Genomic DNA, 18,370 nt, shown 5'->3' on the forward strand with positions numbered 1-18,370 from the left:
TTAAAATTCACAAGTTAAAAATTGTGTTTAATAAATAATCCATGAGAGTCAAAGGAATAAATATATTAAGCTACTTTGGGAATGATAGAAATGGAATAGATGACTAAATATAAGGAAAAGCCCTCATGAGTCTAGTGACAAAATTCTCTTAAAACGCCACTGAGCCAAAAGTAGATTGAGAGAGGAACCAAAAGCTTGCTGCAGTTGCAGAATGTTAAGAGATTTATTTAACATTCTCTGGGCAAAGTTCTAAAATATTCATGCATGTTGGACATAATTATGTCATTTTATCCTCCACTGTGTGTCAATTAAATGCCATTTTTTCACTATAGCTTGTATCACTTCTTTTGCAATTGGGAAATGCAAATAATTATAAATAGAGGAGTCTTAAGTGATAGGGAATTTGTTTTATGAATCTTATAGTGAAACTTTTAAATTTGTTTGCTATACTCAGGGAATGATTGAGAAGAAAATAAGCACATTTTGTCTATACAAAACAGAGAACAGTCGCTTTACAACCATCACATTTAAAGGAACATTGAGCTAATGATTTGAAGGGTCAAGAAATATTATAGTGAAGACTGAATAGTGCCTAAATTGCTATTTTCAATCTAGAAATGACTATTGTTCTGCATTGTTTTAGAAGACTCCTTTAATACCAATGAATGGAAGTTGCAAACATCTGATTCTCTTCCAGCTCAAGGGGAAACATTCTGTGGAATCCAGCTTTACAGGACAAATTGCTAGCCTTGGTCTTAGTGGTATGTCAGCAGAGGGCTGCTGTGGATGAGCTTCATACACCATGGAGGACAAGAGACGAGAGAGGCTCAGGGGACACTTCTGCATTGTGGAAACTGCCTGAACATTGGGGTTAATCAGATTAGGGTTCAAATCTTAACATCACCAAGTTATTGGCTGGCTGACTGTTGGAGTTTACTTAACTTTATCTTTCCTCATCTGAAAATAAAAACAGCCTAGTTAGAGTTGTAGTTAAGATTAAATGATATGATTTACTGTTTTTTAAGGATGGATAATCTTGCACGTGTGTGTGTGTGTGTGTGTTTGTATATATGTATGTGTGTGTGTGTAGATACTTAGGTTGTGTACATATTTTGGCCCATTGTGATTACTGCTGCAATGAACATGGGAGAGTAGATAACTCTCCAACATATTGATTTCATCCCTTTGGATATATACCCAATAGTGAGATTGCTGGATCATATGGTATTTTTATTTTTAATTTTTTAAAAAACTTCTATATGGTTTCCTATAATGGTTGGTAATAATTTTAGATTCTCAACAATAATATAAAAGGATTCCCTTTTCTCTACATTCTTGCCAACACTTGTTAGCTTTTGACTTTTTGATAATAGCCATCCTAACAGTGTGAAATCATATCTCATTGTAGTTTTGATTTACGTCTTTCTGATGATTAGAGAAATTGATCACCTTTGAATGTATCTGTTGGCCATTTGTATACCTTTTTATATCTTTTTTAAAAATGTCTATTCAGGTTCTTTGTCTGTTTTTCTTTTTTAAAAAATTTGTGTTTTTACTATTGAGTTGTATGAGTCCTTGTATATTTTGGATAGTAACCCTTAGCGAATATATGGTTTGCAAGTATTTTCTCTTATTCCATAGGTTGTCTTTTAATTTTGTTAATTATTTCTTTTGCTATGAGCAAACTTAATTTGATGTGATCCCAGTTGCTTAGTTTTGCTTTTGTTGAGTCTGTTTTTGGTGTCATATCCAAAAAATCATTGCCAAGACAAATGTCATGAAGATTTTCCTCTATCTTTTCTAGAAGTGTCGCAATTTGGAGTATTACATTTAAATCTTTAATCCATTTTGATTTTAATTTTGTGTATGGTATAAGATAATGATCCAATTTTCTTTTTTTTGCATCTGAATATTCAGTTTACTAAACACCATTATCAAAGAAACCATCCTTTCTCCCTTTCCTTGGCATCTTTGTTGAAGATTAGTTGAGGTATATGCATGGACCTATTTCTGGGCTTTCTTTTCTGTTTCATTGATCTATGTGTCTGTTTTTGTGCCTGTATCATACTGTTTTCATTACTATAGTTTTGTTATATAATTTGAAATCAGGAAGTGTGATGCCTTCAGCTTTGTTTTTTTCTCAAAATTGCTTTAGCTATTTGAGGTCTTTTGTGGTTCCATATAATTTAATTTTTTTCTATTTCTATAAAAATTTTATTAGAATTTTAATAGGAATTAATCTGGAGGACATTATGGTAAGTAAAATAAGCCAGACACAGAAAGAAAAATACCACATGATCTCATTTATATGTGTGATCTAAAAATTCAAATTCATAGAAGGGTACCTACCAGGGGCCAGGAGGAAAGAGAAATGGGATGTTGATAAAAGGTAAAGAATAAGTTCAGGAGACCTATTGCATAGCATGGTGGCTACAGTTAATAACAATGTGTTATATACTTGAAATTTTCTAAGAGAGTAGATGTTAAGTATTCTCACTACACACACACAAACACACACACAGATTATTTGTTTGTGTGAGGCTAACTAGCTTGATCATAGTAATCATTTCACAGTGTATATGTATATCAAGGGCCAGGTATGGTGGCTCATACCTATAATCCCAGCACTTTGTGAGCCAAGGCAGGAGGATCACTTGAGTCCAGGAGTTCGAGACCAGGCAACATGGTGAAACTCCGTCTCTACAAAAAATACAAAAATTAGTCAGGCGTGGTGGTGCACGCCTGTAGTCCCAGATACCCTGGAGGCTGAGGCCAGAGGATCACTTGTACCCAGGAGGTCTACTCTGCAGTGAGCAATGATCCTCCTGCCACTGCACTCCAGCCTGGATGACAGAATGAGACACTGTCTCAAAGAAAAACATCCAAAAACACAAAGAAAATGCCCCAAAAACAAAATTTAAAAAACAAATTATTTTTTGCACCTTAAAAAATATATGTTATTTTTATTTGTCAATTATACATCAATAAAGCTGAAAAAATTAAGTCAGCAGATTGGCAATTTAAAAAATAGATTAAATGAAGCTATGTATGTAAAATTATTGGTAAGTACTCATCAAATAAGTGTTTAATACATGTTCCTGGGGAAATGAGGCTCACAGTAACGTAGTGCAATTACTGTCTCACAGTAGGTGCTCAGTAAATGTTAGACTCCTCTACCTTGTCATGTCACAAATTGTAGATTGACTTTAATTTCTGAAAACCTCCACTATCTTCTTTACTTTTCACATTGAGTAAATGCATTCATATGGGAGTTGTTTTATTGCCTTTCTGGTTTTAATGTTCAAATTCTGTCTTTGTTTTCCCAAGCCCACCTGTGTTTCTTTCTATAGGTAATGAATCTCCCTTCATGTCTTAGAGTTCTTTTTTTGTTGTTGTTCTTTCTTTAAAATTGTAGGGTTTTTTTGCATGAGAACTTCAAAAAAAGAATATAAAAATGCAACGGTTCTTGACCCTTGTCACAATTTAAATTAAAAGCCAAACTAGTGATGTTAAATCCAAAAAGAATTTGGATTAGTCAGCTCCATTTCTTTTATTTGGTGGCAAGAGGGTGCAGCTACATTTTTTGTAGCATTGGTTTTATTTCCCTTTGTTGCAAAGAAATCTAAGCTCAGTTACAGCACTACCTGTGGCTGCCAAGTATGACATATGAAACTGAACACTACCTCATGTGGTTTCCAGCCTTAAAAGTCCCTAGGTTAATTAATTTTCTTCATCCTATTGTTATTCATTTCCTTTTTCTTATCATTGCCTCTACCAAGAAGTCTAACCAAAATTTTGTATTACAAATAGCAATAGGCAAATTCAGAAGACCCAAACATACAAACCTCAAGTTATCTTAGTCGTCTCTATTAACCAAGAATTGGAAATTTGGGAAGTCAATAAGTAACATTTCTTTTTTCCACCCTTGCCAAAACAAACTTTTCTGCAGGGGAGGTTTTAAGTTGTCCAGCTTGCTCTGTAACTGGCTAAATTTATTTTTCAGGATGTGATGGGTTATATTGGGCAACAATGACAACAATTCAGTGGGCTAAAGAAAAAGTTTAATTTCTGCTGATATTGCTTATCCAACAAGGACTGGAAGAGGGAATCTTCACTTTGGACCCTAAAAGGTCCAGCCTGATTTTGAAATTTGAAGACAAATTGATAGGTGGAAACAGGATTCAAGAGAAGGTGAACACACCATTGTTACTACAGACAGAAGGTGGATTGAGGTATGTGGCTTTCATGTGTATGCACAGTGGTCTTCTTCACGTGTAACCCTGCCTTATCTCAGCTAATGAGATAACCTTTCAGCCAATGGCAAATAACGTTATATCTACAGACTGTTGACTCAAAATGTTGTATAGTTTTTATAAAGATAAGGCTAGCAGTAACGGCTATAACTTACTAAGGATAAAATTCTAGACACTGTGAAGCAATTTACATGTAACTTCTCATTTAGTTCTTAACATGTAGATGCCATATTCTCCCCATTTTTCAGAAAAGAGAAACTCCTCAAAAGAGGAGACACTAGTTTAATATTAGAGATTTAGTAACTTGTACAGTGTGGTAGCAAATAAATTCATACATTATTAATAAGAACACAATAAAATAATACTAATGGTTTAGATATGTGCAGTCATTTAAAATTTATAAGGTTATTGTGTTTGCATGCACCAATCCAAATGGGATTCTGTATAATTCTGAAAGGTTAACAGGGCAGGGAACACTGTTTTCATTTCACAAAACAGGAAGTCATAACTCATAGTAATATAATACTGTGCAATTGACAAAGCATGTTTTTATATGTCACCTCACTTAATCCTCACAACATAAGGCGAAAGAGGAGAGGATAAGGAATGGTAGAAATGAAGAGGAGTGGGGAGAGTCGTAACACTTCTCACTTGAGATATCTCACATCCCTTGAGTAAGTGCAGGTGAATTACCTCCATGTCAGAAGAATTCCCCTGGAATCATGTGTCTATGATGGAACTCTCACTTGATTAACTCATGATCTTTCTCTTTATTCTTTCGGGGAAGAGTGGCTTATTTAATTGGTGAATTTTAGAGAAGAAATTGAGAATGTCTGCTACTTTTCATCCCTCCTGAAACTACCACTATTTTTAGAGGTGCCTAACATGTTGACCTGCTCTTTGGTAGGTGGTAAACTTGCCTTGCAAACTCTTCTGCAAGAAAGGCTTGGGATCTTTCAGTTTAGTTTATAACTGACTAGATTTATCAGTCCAGATTGGCTAGGTTATGCTGGGTAACAAACAACACCAACATTCTAGTGGATTTTAAATAAAGGTTTGACTTCTGCTTCTGCTTATATTGCTTGTCCAACAAGTGTGAGTAGAGACACAGCCTGATGGAGACTTAATCTTAACATTCTCAACTATGATTACCAAAGCAGAAAAATAAAACACATTAAATCACATGCTGGCTTATGAAAGCCTCCATCTTTAAGTGACATGTGCACTCTTGTTCATAGTTCATTGGCCAAAGAAAGTCACCTGGCATGCCTAATTTCAAGGTGGTAAAAAAATGCAATTCTTCCATGTGCCTAGATGAATGAACTACAGCACATATGTGGTGAATAGCACGGTAAGTGTCACAGTGAATCAGTGTAAAATATACAACTCAATGGTTTTTAGCATATTTGCAGAGTTGTGCCACCATAACCACAGTCAATTTTAGAATATTTTTATCACCCCCAAAAGAAACCCATACCCATTAATTGTCCTTCTCTACACTTTTGATTTAATGAAAACTAATCAGATAAAAAAAGAAAACATTATTTTATTTATAAAACACACTTGATTTTACAAACAATAACATATGCATTAGGAAAGAGGAAACATTTAGTTCCTTTGAGCTATAGAAATGACTTCTAGGTCTTCAAGAAAGAGTTGGGCATGAGGGGATGTGTTCTCCTTTGTGCCTGATTTTCCCATGGATTAGAGATTTGCTGACATTCTGTCTTTTGGCTCTTCCAAGAGCTTCTGCTTTCTCCTAAAACAGTATTTTGTATTCAAGTCTTGCTTCTAATCTTTCATGTTCTTATTTTTCTGTCTTCATCACATTGCAATATTAAAGAGTTAGCATGACAGTTTAAATGCATTTACACAATACCTAGTGGTAAAATTAATGTTAATATCATTGTCCTATATATGTGCAATTACCTGTATTTATACAAAGTTTCATCACAAAACTTGGCTTATTTTAACTTCATAGTAAGTTGTAAGATACCTATAATTATCTAAATTTTACAAATGAGAAAATAACACTCAGTGCTAGAGGTAGAACCTAAACTGAGATCTACTAATTCGATGCTCAGGAGTCTTCCCTGTAATGATTTTAGAATATCACTTCTTATGGAATTACAAAAGAAACAGGCAAGACTTTTATAATCAGTAGTTTCCATCTGTATCCCAAAGATAAATTGACTCAACATATTCTATACTTATTTATTAGTTCCAAAGTGATTGACAGCTGGGGCTCACAGATCCTTTGGCTCTGAAATATGGAGGGAAAACCTGAGTAGAAAAAAAAATGTGATCAAAGCAGAACCAGGGATCACGACAAACTTCAGATCAAGGCACATAAATAAGATATCAGTGAGAATGTCAAGGCAGTTGGGTCAGGCACTAGGAAAGCATAGATGCAAAAGAGAAAATGGAGTTAAGGAATCACAATATGTCAGCAATATGGTCAGAATTAAATCCATTTTCCTGAAACCGTAGAATAGAACAAGGCAGAAAAGGTGAGGCATAAGACACCAAGGAGAAAACAATTCTGAGACAAACTCCAGAAGCACGGTATCAGTTGGGCAATTAGCATGAGTCTCTAGTTATATACATTTTTTCTTAAAAAAAAGAAAACATAGCTTTGACACTTATTAGCTACTTAGCTTTGGGCAATTTTCTAACTTCTCTGAGTCTCAGTTTCTTTGTTGTTAAAATGGAGATGATAATATTTATCTCAAGTTGTATTGTGTTCCATGACCACATCAGTTACATATCCTAACTATGTGAGTCCATAACACCCTACAATTCACATTAATAAGAGCCATTACTTTTACCCACCTCCAAAATGCATGATAGCAACAACTGTGTCTTACTGATTATTGCTGCATTCACAATGTTTCCTGGCAAACAGAAGTCATTCAGGACATTTTTATAGAATGGTCTTGATTAAAATTACATGGATGACGTACACGGCATATAGTAGGAAGTTCACAGATGTTAGATTTATTTTGCTCTAGAGCAGAGTTTAACACACATTTTCTGAAAAGGGCTGGATAGGAAATATTTTAGACTTTGCAGTCTGTACAGTCTCTGTTGAAACTATTCCACTCTGCTGTTGCAGTGTGTAAGCAACCATAGATAATATATTAATTAATGAGCATGGCTATATTACAATAAAACCTAATTCATGACAAGATAAAGAGGGCCAAATTTAGCCCTACAGTCATACTTTATCAATCCCTGCTCTAGAGCATACATTTACATATTACCTGCTATAGCAAAGGCTACATTTAAAGCTTCTGATCCAGTGGCTTGGACGTGCTGCTAGGAAAATGGTTTAATGTGGATAAAAAGAGTGAGCAGTAAATTATGACTCAATCTAACAGTTAACTATTTCTCTCCCTGCACCCTCTCTGTACTCCTGTTCCTCTGTATGATGTGCTTCACACTCTTAATTTCACAGCAAAACGTGTTTTTTTTTTTTCATAAATAGCACCAAGGGAGACCTCCACTCAATTCAGTCTGAACTATTCTGAATAAATAAAATACATATGGATTTATAAACTTTAACTTCATAATTCTAACAAGCATGAAAATATGTTCCTTTTATTATTTTTATTGAAAGTAAATGAAGGTTGGGCTATACATCCTCAAATTCCTTCCCATATCATCTTTGACACAAATGTGTTTTGTACTGATTGCAAGTAAAACGTTTCCATTTATCATACTAATTATCTCATTATGCTTTTTTTCCTCTTTGAGTCTTCTGAATCTAATTGGAAACCATCTTGGAACACACATGTTGTGCAAAATGAGATACCACTATCTATATCTTGTGCCTTTTGTAACAATATAATAAAATTGTCATATATTGATTGCCGGAATCAATACCAGGACATTTACTTACATTTTCTGATTTAACTTTTGTAATATGGGCAGTCATTTTGATTCTATCGGTCAGGAAGTGGTGACTCAAGAAAGGAAGTAATTTGCCTAAAATTACAGGACTGGACCCAGACTTTCAGATCCCAACATCTTTATACTTAAAAAAAAATTCATCTGTACTCTGCGTGTTCTATTTTAGTATATGTTATTAAAAAATAACAGTAATTCTCTCTCTCTCTCTCTGCCTCTGTGTATGTGTGTGTGTGTGTGTGTACACACACACACAGGAACTAAATAGAATGATAGGAATGCAGCATCTGGCCACATGTCAGGGATGTTAAATGAGAATCTACATTTTAACAAAATGTCTAGTTAATCCCTATTTATATTAAAATGAGAAACACTGAGTTAGATAAGATTACCCTTGTGTTACAGATCAAAATCCTCAGAAACAAAAAGTTTTCCAGCTCAGATTGTGAAGATCTTCTCAAGTTTTGTCAAGCAATTGGGACAGTAAGTATAGCAAAGGTAGAGGGGGGTATTAATGATTACTAGCTGTCTGCTTCATTGAGCTCATTGTAACAGCAGATGGAGAATACTGGAGAAGAGAATATAATCAGCTCCCCATACCCATGGGTTCCACATTCGTGGATTCAATCAACCTTGGATCAAAAATTAAAAAAAAAAAACATGACAATAAAAAACAACACAAATCTTAAAAACAGTAAAGCTTAACAATTATTTACATAGCATTTATATTGTATTAGGTATTGTAAGTAATCTGGATATAATTTAAAGTATACAAGATGATGTGCACGGGTCATATGCAAATACTATGTCATTTTATATAAGGGACCTGAGCATCCACATATTTTGGCATCCTGGAGTGGGTCTTAGAACTTATCCCCTGTAGCTACCTAGGGACAACTGTATCTGATAAGGCTTTCTTATCAGAAGCCTAACCTAGAACAATGGGACAACTAATAACTGGGGTCTACTTTTCTTTTTTTTTCTCGCTAGAGAAAATCAATTATTTCCTTCCAGAGAGGGTCTCTGATACCAGGAAAGTGCTGTTACATGTGGATGCAGGCATTCTGTTTTTCAAGATAACCGTTATTTGATATACCAGATGTTAGTCTGACTAAAAATAGTAAAAACAGAAAGAACCTCTTCACCTGAGAAACGTTCTTACACATTCTCAAAGAATCCTCCTTTGAAGAATATTTTTCTACCACATAATAATAATATATGTGGAATAAATCGTCTAAAGGAGCAAATCCATTTCCAAAATCTCCTCCCTTTCATTCTACTTTGATATTCCATTGATTCTTTTTTAAATCCTTTCTTGTCTTCTTCTTTTCCATCCTTCCCTACTCTCACTGCTTCTGGCTCTACAGGAAATATTACACAATCCTTACTTTGCCTGTGCTACCCACCCAAACAACAATGTCATTTCCTTATAATAATACTACTTGAAAGTTTAAAAGGTGAAATAATAAAAGACTTATGAGCAGTAAAAATTGATACCTAGTATCTGTGCAGTAATGTTCATGTATATTCTTTAGAAAAGATCCTCAGGCCCTATTTATTTTCACTTTACTTTTAAGTAAATGGAACATACCTGTGTTACTTATTTTTTATCGTTATAGGAGATAGGCAGAATCAGTACTATTTAAGATAAGTTTTAGGCAAATACACAATGAAAACAATAAGAGGGACTGCTCCAGGTATGCAACTAATGGAAGAAAGTAAGAATGATACAAAACAAGTAGAACTGAGGAATAATAGTAAAAGTTACAGCATTCTGAGCCTTCTAGAAAGAGGTTGAAATGATTCAGCGTGCACATGAATGTTTGTAATGATGATTCCATTTCATAAACTAATACTTCAATTACATGTAATACGATGCAATTACTAAAAAATAGAAAATTAGTAAAGTAACTCACAGAAGCTTCTATCTAAAATTGTTAAATTAAAATTTAAAAACCATTTTTGGTCTGTAGGGAGTTATATTTGAGTTATCTGGAGAAAAACTTATGAAGGATAGCATCTTCTAGTCCTCAGACATGTTGAATAAAACAAAGATTATCATCTCTTTTCTTGAGTATTCTAAAATATTCAAAGTCTTTCTAAAACATGTGTCTTAATTGATCTCCAGAGAAACTATTTGTGATTGATGGAGAAGGTAGCAGAATATCAATTTTATAAATGAAGAAATTGAGGATAAGAAGGCAAATTGATCAATGCAAAAGCACTAAACATAGGAGCTATTATTACATAATATTTTGCTCCAACTATTACTTACCATATCAACAATATACTTTAACTTTTTCCTTTTGTTTTTTTCCTATAAATCTCTCAAAAATAAGTAAACTTTTGAAAATGCGGCTGGATGACAGTAATTTAATGATTATTATAATACTATATGCAGACATCAATTGTAATGAAGTAATTTTTTAACTCATTGTCAGTGTTTCTGTAGTTAGGAAAGATTCAGGGAAAAATAACTGTTCATTAAATATTTATATATAACCAACCATGCATATAAGGTGTAAAGATACATGAACGAGGAAGATAAAACTTCTGGCCTCTAGGAGCTCACAACTGACACCAGTGGTTGTCAACAAGGGGTTATTTTACTCCCCCCAACCTCCACCGGAGGACATTTGTCAATATCTGGAGAGAGGACATTTGCCAATATCTGGAGATATTTGTTATTGTCATACTGGGATGGTGAGCTGGTGTTGGAGTTATTGGCATCTAGAAAGTACAGACCAGGGAGGTTGTTAAACATTATAGAATGCAAAGAATAGCTCCCTTCAATAAAAAATGTTCAGGTCCAAAATGTCAATGGTACCAAAATTGTAAAATCTTGGCTTAGTTCAAGAGAGCAAATAATTACAAAACAAGCGCATGGATCAAGACAAATCCCTATTAGAACCAAAAGGAGCAACAAACTCTGGCTGGGCAGGAAAGAAGAAGTTTCATGGGGACAGTGTCCATGGGCTATGTCTGAAAGAACAGATTCAAATAAAGTCATCAAAGAAAAACGTACATTAAAAAGCTGGGATCTAAAATAGGGACAACATTTCTCGAAAGTTCTTTCCAGGGAATACTAAGGTATATAGGGGCATAGGATTATAAAGGTATTAAACACACATGCACACACACACACACGCACGCACGCACGCACGCACGCACGCACGCACGCACGCATGCACACACACACACACACACACTGTGTTAACCCATTTTACATTGTTATAGAAGAACACCTGAGGCTGGGTAATTTATAAATAAAAGAGGTTTATTTGGCTCACAATTCTGTAGTCTGTACAAGAAGCACAGCACCAGCATCTGCTTCTGGTGAGGCCCTCAGGAAGCCTTTGGTCATGGCAGAAGATGAAGGGGGAGCAGGCGTGTCACGTTGGCAAGAGAGAGGAAGAGAGATGCCAGATTTCTTTAAACTACCAGCTCTCATGTGAACTAATAAAGAACTCACTCTTTACCTTGGGGATGACACCAAGCCATTCATAAGGAATCTGCCTCCATGACCCAAACACCTTCCACCAGACCCTACCTCCAACAATGGGAATCAGATTTCAACATTAGATTTGGAGGAGACACATATACAAACTGTCTCTCTCTCTCTCACACACACACACACACGTGCGCAATTATGCATACACACAGATTCCTGAGGTCAGACTTTGAGCAAAGCAAACTTAACCAAAATTAAATAAGATTCTTCACTACATGATTTATTATAACTTTAAGATGTAATTTTCCAAGAGGAGAATATAGTATTCAGCATTTTAAAAATATATTTAACCAGATACATATTGTTTTAGAAATGCATCTCTTGTGATTAGCGTTACATGGATCACAGTTTTGAAAAAGGACATTTTAGACAGTAGGAGATCATTTAAGGAAGTTAAACAGAGGAAGTGGTCTGAGCATATGTCTGATTTTAGAGGGTAAGTAGTAACTGTGCAGAAATGGACTGGGGACACACCTGCAATGGGAAAGAGAAATGAGTCATGAGGGACTGGTTAGAAGGTTATCACAATAGTTAATGGAAAATTAATGGAGTCACGTATTAGGGCTATGGTTAGAAGACGGTTGTGAACTAGACATGAGGGCTGTCATCTAGATGAGAGTAACACCCTTTATGCCTCATCACTTGCCCTTATTTTCTCCTTTAATTTATTTTGTCCATGGAAAAATGTCCATCCATTAGCAGAATCACAGCATAAAAGGCATACTCTATACGTATGCACTAGGCTTGGGATTTCAACCTACTATAGACCTGCAACTAAGACTCTCTCAGGCACAATTCTCATTCACTAAGTACTGGAGTGAAGCCATTATCCCTAAGTAAGGCAGGTTGTCTTTATAAACTGCAGCTTTGCATGTTTGCACAACACACAATCTTCAGCTTTTGAGGACCTCTGAATGGTGGAAAGTTTGGCAGCTCATGCATCACTGAGCTCCTTGCTATATGAAGAGCTCCAAAGTTACTGAATAGTCCACACTGCACCATAAATTACAGGGTAGTTATTTCTTAGTTATTTAGCAGTTACAGTGCAATTAGTTCCACTTAATGTCAACTTTTGCCAATACATCTTCCATTAGCCTGAAAATTATAGCTTGGTTCTATAACAGCCGTAATATGCAAGCGGTTTCCAGACTCCAGCTTGCATCTGGGAGGGGAAGGCAGAGAGAAAATTGCTACGAAAAGCAAGTTGATTTGAATGTGGATGTCTGATCCTCATCCCAATTCAGAAGCCATCCACTGACAACCTGGCAGCCCGCTTCTGTATCAGTGACTGAAGGAGAAGTTTGGAGGAATACAATGCCCACAGCTGGAGAGTATGGTATAGCTGATGAAAGATAGGAATAAACTTGTCAGTGCTGAAATCCTGAGGTCTGACAAGGTGAACACCAAGCTGTGCTACCCTCTGAGTATATAGAAGACTTGGATTAGTTCAGGCTTGGTACTTAGTTCAGAGTTTACCAACATACTGTTTCATTTTTTAGCTCACTTTCCCACTGAATGTACAAAGGGATTACACAAACCAGACTTACTTTGCTTTTATCCAAAATTTAAATTGCCCATGTATCTTATACTTTGCAGAGTAAGATTTTAAAGAAACATGGCTTAGCACCTCTCTCTCTCTCTCTCCACACACACACACACACACACACACACACAAAATGGTGTGAGGTTTTATATAACAGACTTTTTTTTTTAACCTCTACTGGATTAATCCTTCAAAAGGTGCTTGGGTCATTTATTAAGGACTCAAACATAGCATGTATTTACTGGGCACTTACTATGTGCCAGCCATGATGCTAATAATGTTGTTTGAGTTGTCTTATTTCATAAGGTTGGTATCACATTATAATTTCCCTTTTTAATAAACAAGGACTCTTAAGTACTGGAGAAGTTAAATAACTTCCTCATGGAGTAGTATTTGATTTCAGATCTTCTGAAATCCAAAATCCATACTATTTGTTAGATATATTCTTTAATTTTAATTGAATAACCTCTCAATATGAACCAGAGAGTGGAAAAACTAAGTAATCCTAGTATAGAACTGGAAGGGTCAGGAGGTTACCAAATAATGTGTTTATTTGCACATGTGTGCATGCATTCAGTGTAATTTAAACTGATTCTAAAAGTGTTTGCCAAAAGGACATCTGTTTTGAATGATGACAGCTTTGTTATAAGCACATTTGGCTTCCCACATAGGAGGTCAGCAAGAGCTGACATTTCTCTGTTGTGCTTTCCTTTGCTTGCATGTTTCTTGAGACCCTGATGCCGTCTTGCTTTGATTTATAACTCATTGTTTATATTTGCTGCCTCCCACTTATCTCCAAGGTCAGAGGCTGGATCTTCCTCATCTCCATACCCCCTTGCCCACCATAACACATGACCTGGTAGAGCAGCACACACAGTAGCAAAGGACCTGGACTATGCATGACCATAATGCACATTTAATGACATTTCTAAGCCTTGGTTTCTTTATTGGAAAACATGGGTACAATAACACTAACCTACTTTATAGGAGTTTTGTTAAGGCTAAATAAATATATCATGTAAAGACTTTGACTAGTATCTGTAACAGAGTATATTCACAATGAGTGGCTAAAATTATCATTCATAAGATGATCATTTTGATAGTAGTAATAATAGCCTGTTTCAATGAAAGAAGAAGAACAAAGGGAATTTTTAAAATGTTCAGTTGTCCAAAGAATCAGGATTAAACACAACAAAGAATAAACCAGCCTCTAGTGCATTATGCACTCTTGTCCTGTCTTTTCCTTTATCTAAAGGAAGCTAAAATGTATACCTCAGTTGTTTATATACAAGAGCACATGACTTATCAATCAATGCAATCCAGTGACTATATACCTCTAATGTCTATCTCTACAAGCATCCAGACCAGTGGTGAATGACTTCCTCAGATTCAATCAGCAGATTTGCAGTAGAGTATAAAAATTTTCCTCCTTGGTCTCTACCTTAGCCCTTGTCACTAATAATACCACAACTGTGGTGGTCACGTTACATCCATTATCTCAGGAGCTCCAAAGACAACCCATAAGATCAATAAAACTTTTATTATTTCCCCTTATTCATCTTCATATCCTGAGCTATCCGATTCAGTGGCTTATTGGTAATGACTTTTTGGCAGTTATTGAATATTTGTTGAATAAATGGAAGTTAACTATAAAGTAAGTTTTGTGTTTAAGTGACAGACAACATTTAATCAAGCAGTCAACCAATACTCATGAGAGTCTTACCCTGGAGAGAAAAGTTATTACTGGATAAACCCTGTACTTTTGCAGCACTTTCAAACATTGTATTAAAATTAAATATGAGGGTTCTGTTCTGTTCCATTGATCTATATCTCTGTTTTGGTACCAGTACCATGCTACAAAATGGGAGAAAATTTTCGCAACCTACTCATCTGACAAAGGGCTAATATCCAGAATCTACAATGAACTCCAACAAATTTACAAGAAAAAAACAACCCCATCAAAAAGTGGGCAAAGGATATGAACAGACACTTCTCAAAAGAAGACATTTATGCAGCCAAAGACAGATGAAAAAATGCTCATCATCACTGGCCATCAGAGAAATGCAAATCAAAACCACAATGAGATACCATCTCACACCAGTTAGAATGGCGATCATTAAAAAGTCAGGAAACAACAGGTCCTGGAGAGGATGTGGAGAAATAGGAACACTTTTACACTGTTGGTGGGACTGTAAACTAGTTCAACCATTGTGGAAGTCAGTGTGGCAATTCCTCAGGGATCTAGAACTAGAAATACCATTTGACCCAGCCATCCCATTACTGGGTATATACCCAAAGGATTATAAATCATGCTGCTATAAAGACACATGCACACGTATGTTTATTGCGGCACTATTCACAATAGCAAAGACTTGGAACCAACCCAAATGTCCAACAATGATAGACTGGATTAAGAAAATGTGGCACATATAGACCATGGAATACTATGCAGCCATAAAAAATGATGAGTTCATGTCCTTTGTAGGGACATGGATGAAATTGGAAATCATCATTCTCAGTAAACTATCGCAAGGACAAAAAACCAAACACCGCATGTTCTCACTCATAGATGGGAATTGAACAATGAGAACACATGGACACAGGAAGGGGAACATCACACTCTGTGGACTGTTGTGGGGTGGGGGGAGGGGGGAAGGATAGCATTAGGAGATACACCTAATGCTAAATGACAAGTTAATGGGTGCAGCACACCAGCATGGCACATGTATACGTATCTAACTAACCTGCACATTATGCACAGGTACCCTAAAACTTAAAGTATAATAAAAAAATAAATAAATAAATAAAATTAAATATGACAACAAGTGTTCTGATTAAACTTATATGTGGTATTTAAAGTAGTTCAATTTGTAGAAACAGAAAGTGGGATGGTCATTGAAGTTTGAGGAAAAGGACAGTTGCTATTAAAAGGGTATAGAGTTTCAGTTTCACAAGATTAAAAAAGTTCTGGAGAGCTATTTCATAGCAGTGTGAATACACTTAACACTAGAGAACTGTACACTTAAAATGCTTAAGATGGTAAATGTTATAAAACGTGTTTTTTTAACCACAGTAAAGAAAAAAAATAAGCATGACCTTTTCAAAAACTTAGAGCACAAGGTTAAACATAAAAGTTTACAAATACATTGATCCTCCACCATTGTTTCTGTCTCCTAAATCCATAGATTTAGGAGACAGAGACAATAGCTGTTAATGATTTCTGTGTTTCCTCTCAGGGAGTCTAAAACATATATGTGTGTGTGTGTGTGTGTGTATATATATTTGTTTCTTGTCTTTTTACACTGAAGATGTATCAGGATTCAATCAGAGGAGAACCAGTATGAGACACACATACACTTTTATGCACACATACACTAATACATGCATACACACAGACATGCATATGCAGAGATTTATTAGGCAAAACTAGTTTATCCAATTGTGGGGGCTCACTAAACAAGTCAGAAGTCTGTAGGACAGGTAGTCAGGAAGGGAAGATCACCTGCAAACTGGAATTGCACAAACACAAGATGAAACCCATTGTGCACAGGCGGTGGTCACAAAGGAAGATCAAGAAAGAACAACTATAGACCCAGCTGTTTGGAGTATCTGCCTCAGGAAGTTCCTGAGACTCTTTCTAAAGGCCTTCCAGGTGACTGAATCAGGGCCACACTGGGTAATCTTCCTTTTACTTAACTAAAAGTCAGCTACTTAGGGACTAAAATCACACCTGTGAAATCGCTTCACCGTAGCATCTACATTAGTGTTTGATTGAATAGTTGGAAGAAAGTGTGGGTATGCTACAAAAAGTGGCCACAGCTTTCTTTATATTTCCCAACTCTCCTGAGAGAGTATTCCTTACAGTTGTCCCTAATAAGAAGTGTATTATGAAGTACATCCTGGGACCATGGCTTAGCCTAGCCAAGTTGCTACATCAAAAAGCATCCCAGTGATGCCATGCTGTACATGATGTTAGTACTTGGTCTTGTGTCAGAAAGATTTATCATACTATTAAATAAACTCTTTTTAGCAGCTACACGATATTTCAAGGCATATGTGTAACAACTGCTTTTACTGATGGACATTTATGTTATTTCCAGTCATTTTCTCACTTCCAACAGTGCCTCAATATTTACCTTAAATGTGTCTTTCTTAGATGTACCAATATATTTGTAAACAATATTATTGCAAGTGGGAATGTGAAGTCAAATCATATGTGCATTTAAAAATTTTGCCAAATATTGCTAAATTTCTCTTCAGAGAGGATGCAGGAGCTTGTCCTTCCACCAAATCTTAGGCATTTCTTATGCTCAAGATGGTCCTTTTTCCTTCTTTGCTTGGGTTTCACCCAGCTCAGCACTGTCTGTTCTTCCCCAGGCAGACAGAGTATCTCCAAAGTGTGGAGCTTCCCATGAATCTACATTTTCACCTCCTTGAATTTAATCCCTTATACCTGAGTTATTAGAGCAAATATTGAATCCAGTATCGTGCATTACAAATAGGGTATGCTAGCCAATATATGGTAAACTTCTAGAGAGTCACAGGAATTTGGGGTGGGAGATATCACAGAGAATAAAGCATACCCTCTCTCACGTATTGTTCAGTTTTCCTAAAAACTTTTTTGGCACACTTACGTATCAGCTTTCAGAATTTGTAAAGCCACCTGTGCCCTATTTGCTATAGCCTTTGAAACTTTCTAAGGTGATTTTATTTGGGGGAATATTCTAATTAGAGACGTAATTGCACAGTTAATTGTGAATAACACTTAAATGGTAGAGGTAAGTGTTCAAAAAGGTTTTGACCTTAGAAAGTGGAGGGTGCTGTCTACGGCCATACCACCCTGAACGCGCCCGATCTCGTCTGATCTCGGAAGCTAAGCAGGGTCGGGCCTGGTTAGTACTTGGATGGGAGACCTTAGAAAGTGGAGGGTGCAACAAACATGACAAGAAGAAGGAAGTAGTTAGATATGTTCTGGTGCCTTTCTCTTTTATTCTAAAATACGTAGATCTGTTCTTAATTTGACAATTTTACCTTCTCAGTATGAACTCAAGGCCTAACTAATGATATGACCTCTGTTCAGTGAGATACAGGAAAGGTTGTTAAAGACTTTAAAATGCCTGTGCACTTTCAGGAGAGAGAGAGAGAATGTACTGG

General features: G+C 35.9%; 1 pseudogene; it reads left to right on the top strand.

Moving 5' to 3' along the window:
• The first annotated feature begins 18,038 nt into the window (after positions 1-18,038).
• LOC129044755 (5S ribosomal RNA) lies at positions 18,039-18,156 on the top strand (annotated as a pseudogene).
• Positions 18,157-18,370: the final 214 nt, after the last annotated feature.

Source organism: Pongo pygmaeus, chromosome 13 (genome assembly GCF_028885625.2).
Source record: "Pongo pygmaeus isolate AG05252 chromosome 13, NHGRI_mPonPyg2-v2.0_pri, whole genome shotgun sequence".
Classification (NCBI taxonomy): Eukaryota; Metazoa; Chordata; class Mammalia; order Primates; family Hominidae; genus Pongo; species Pongo pygmaeus.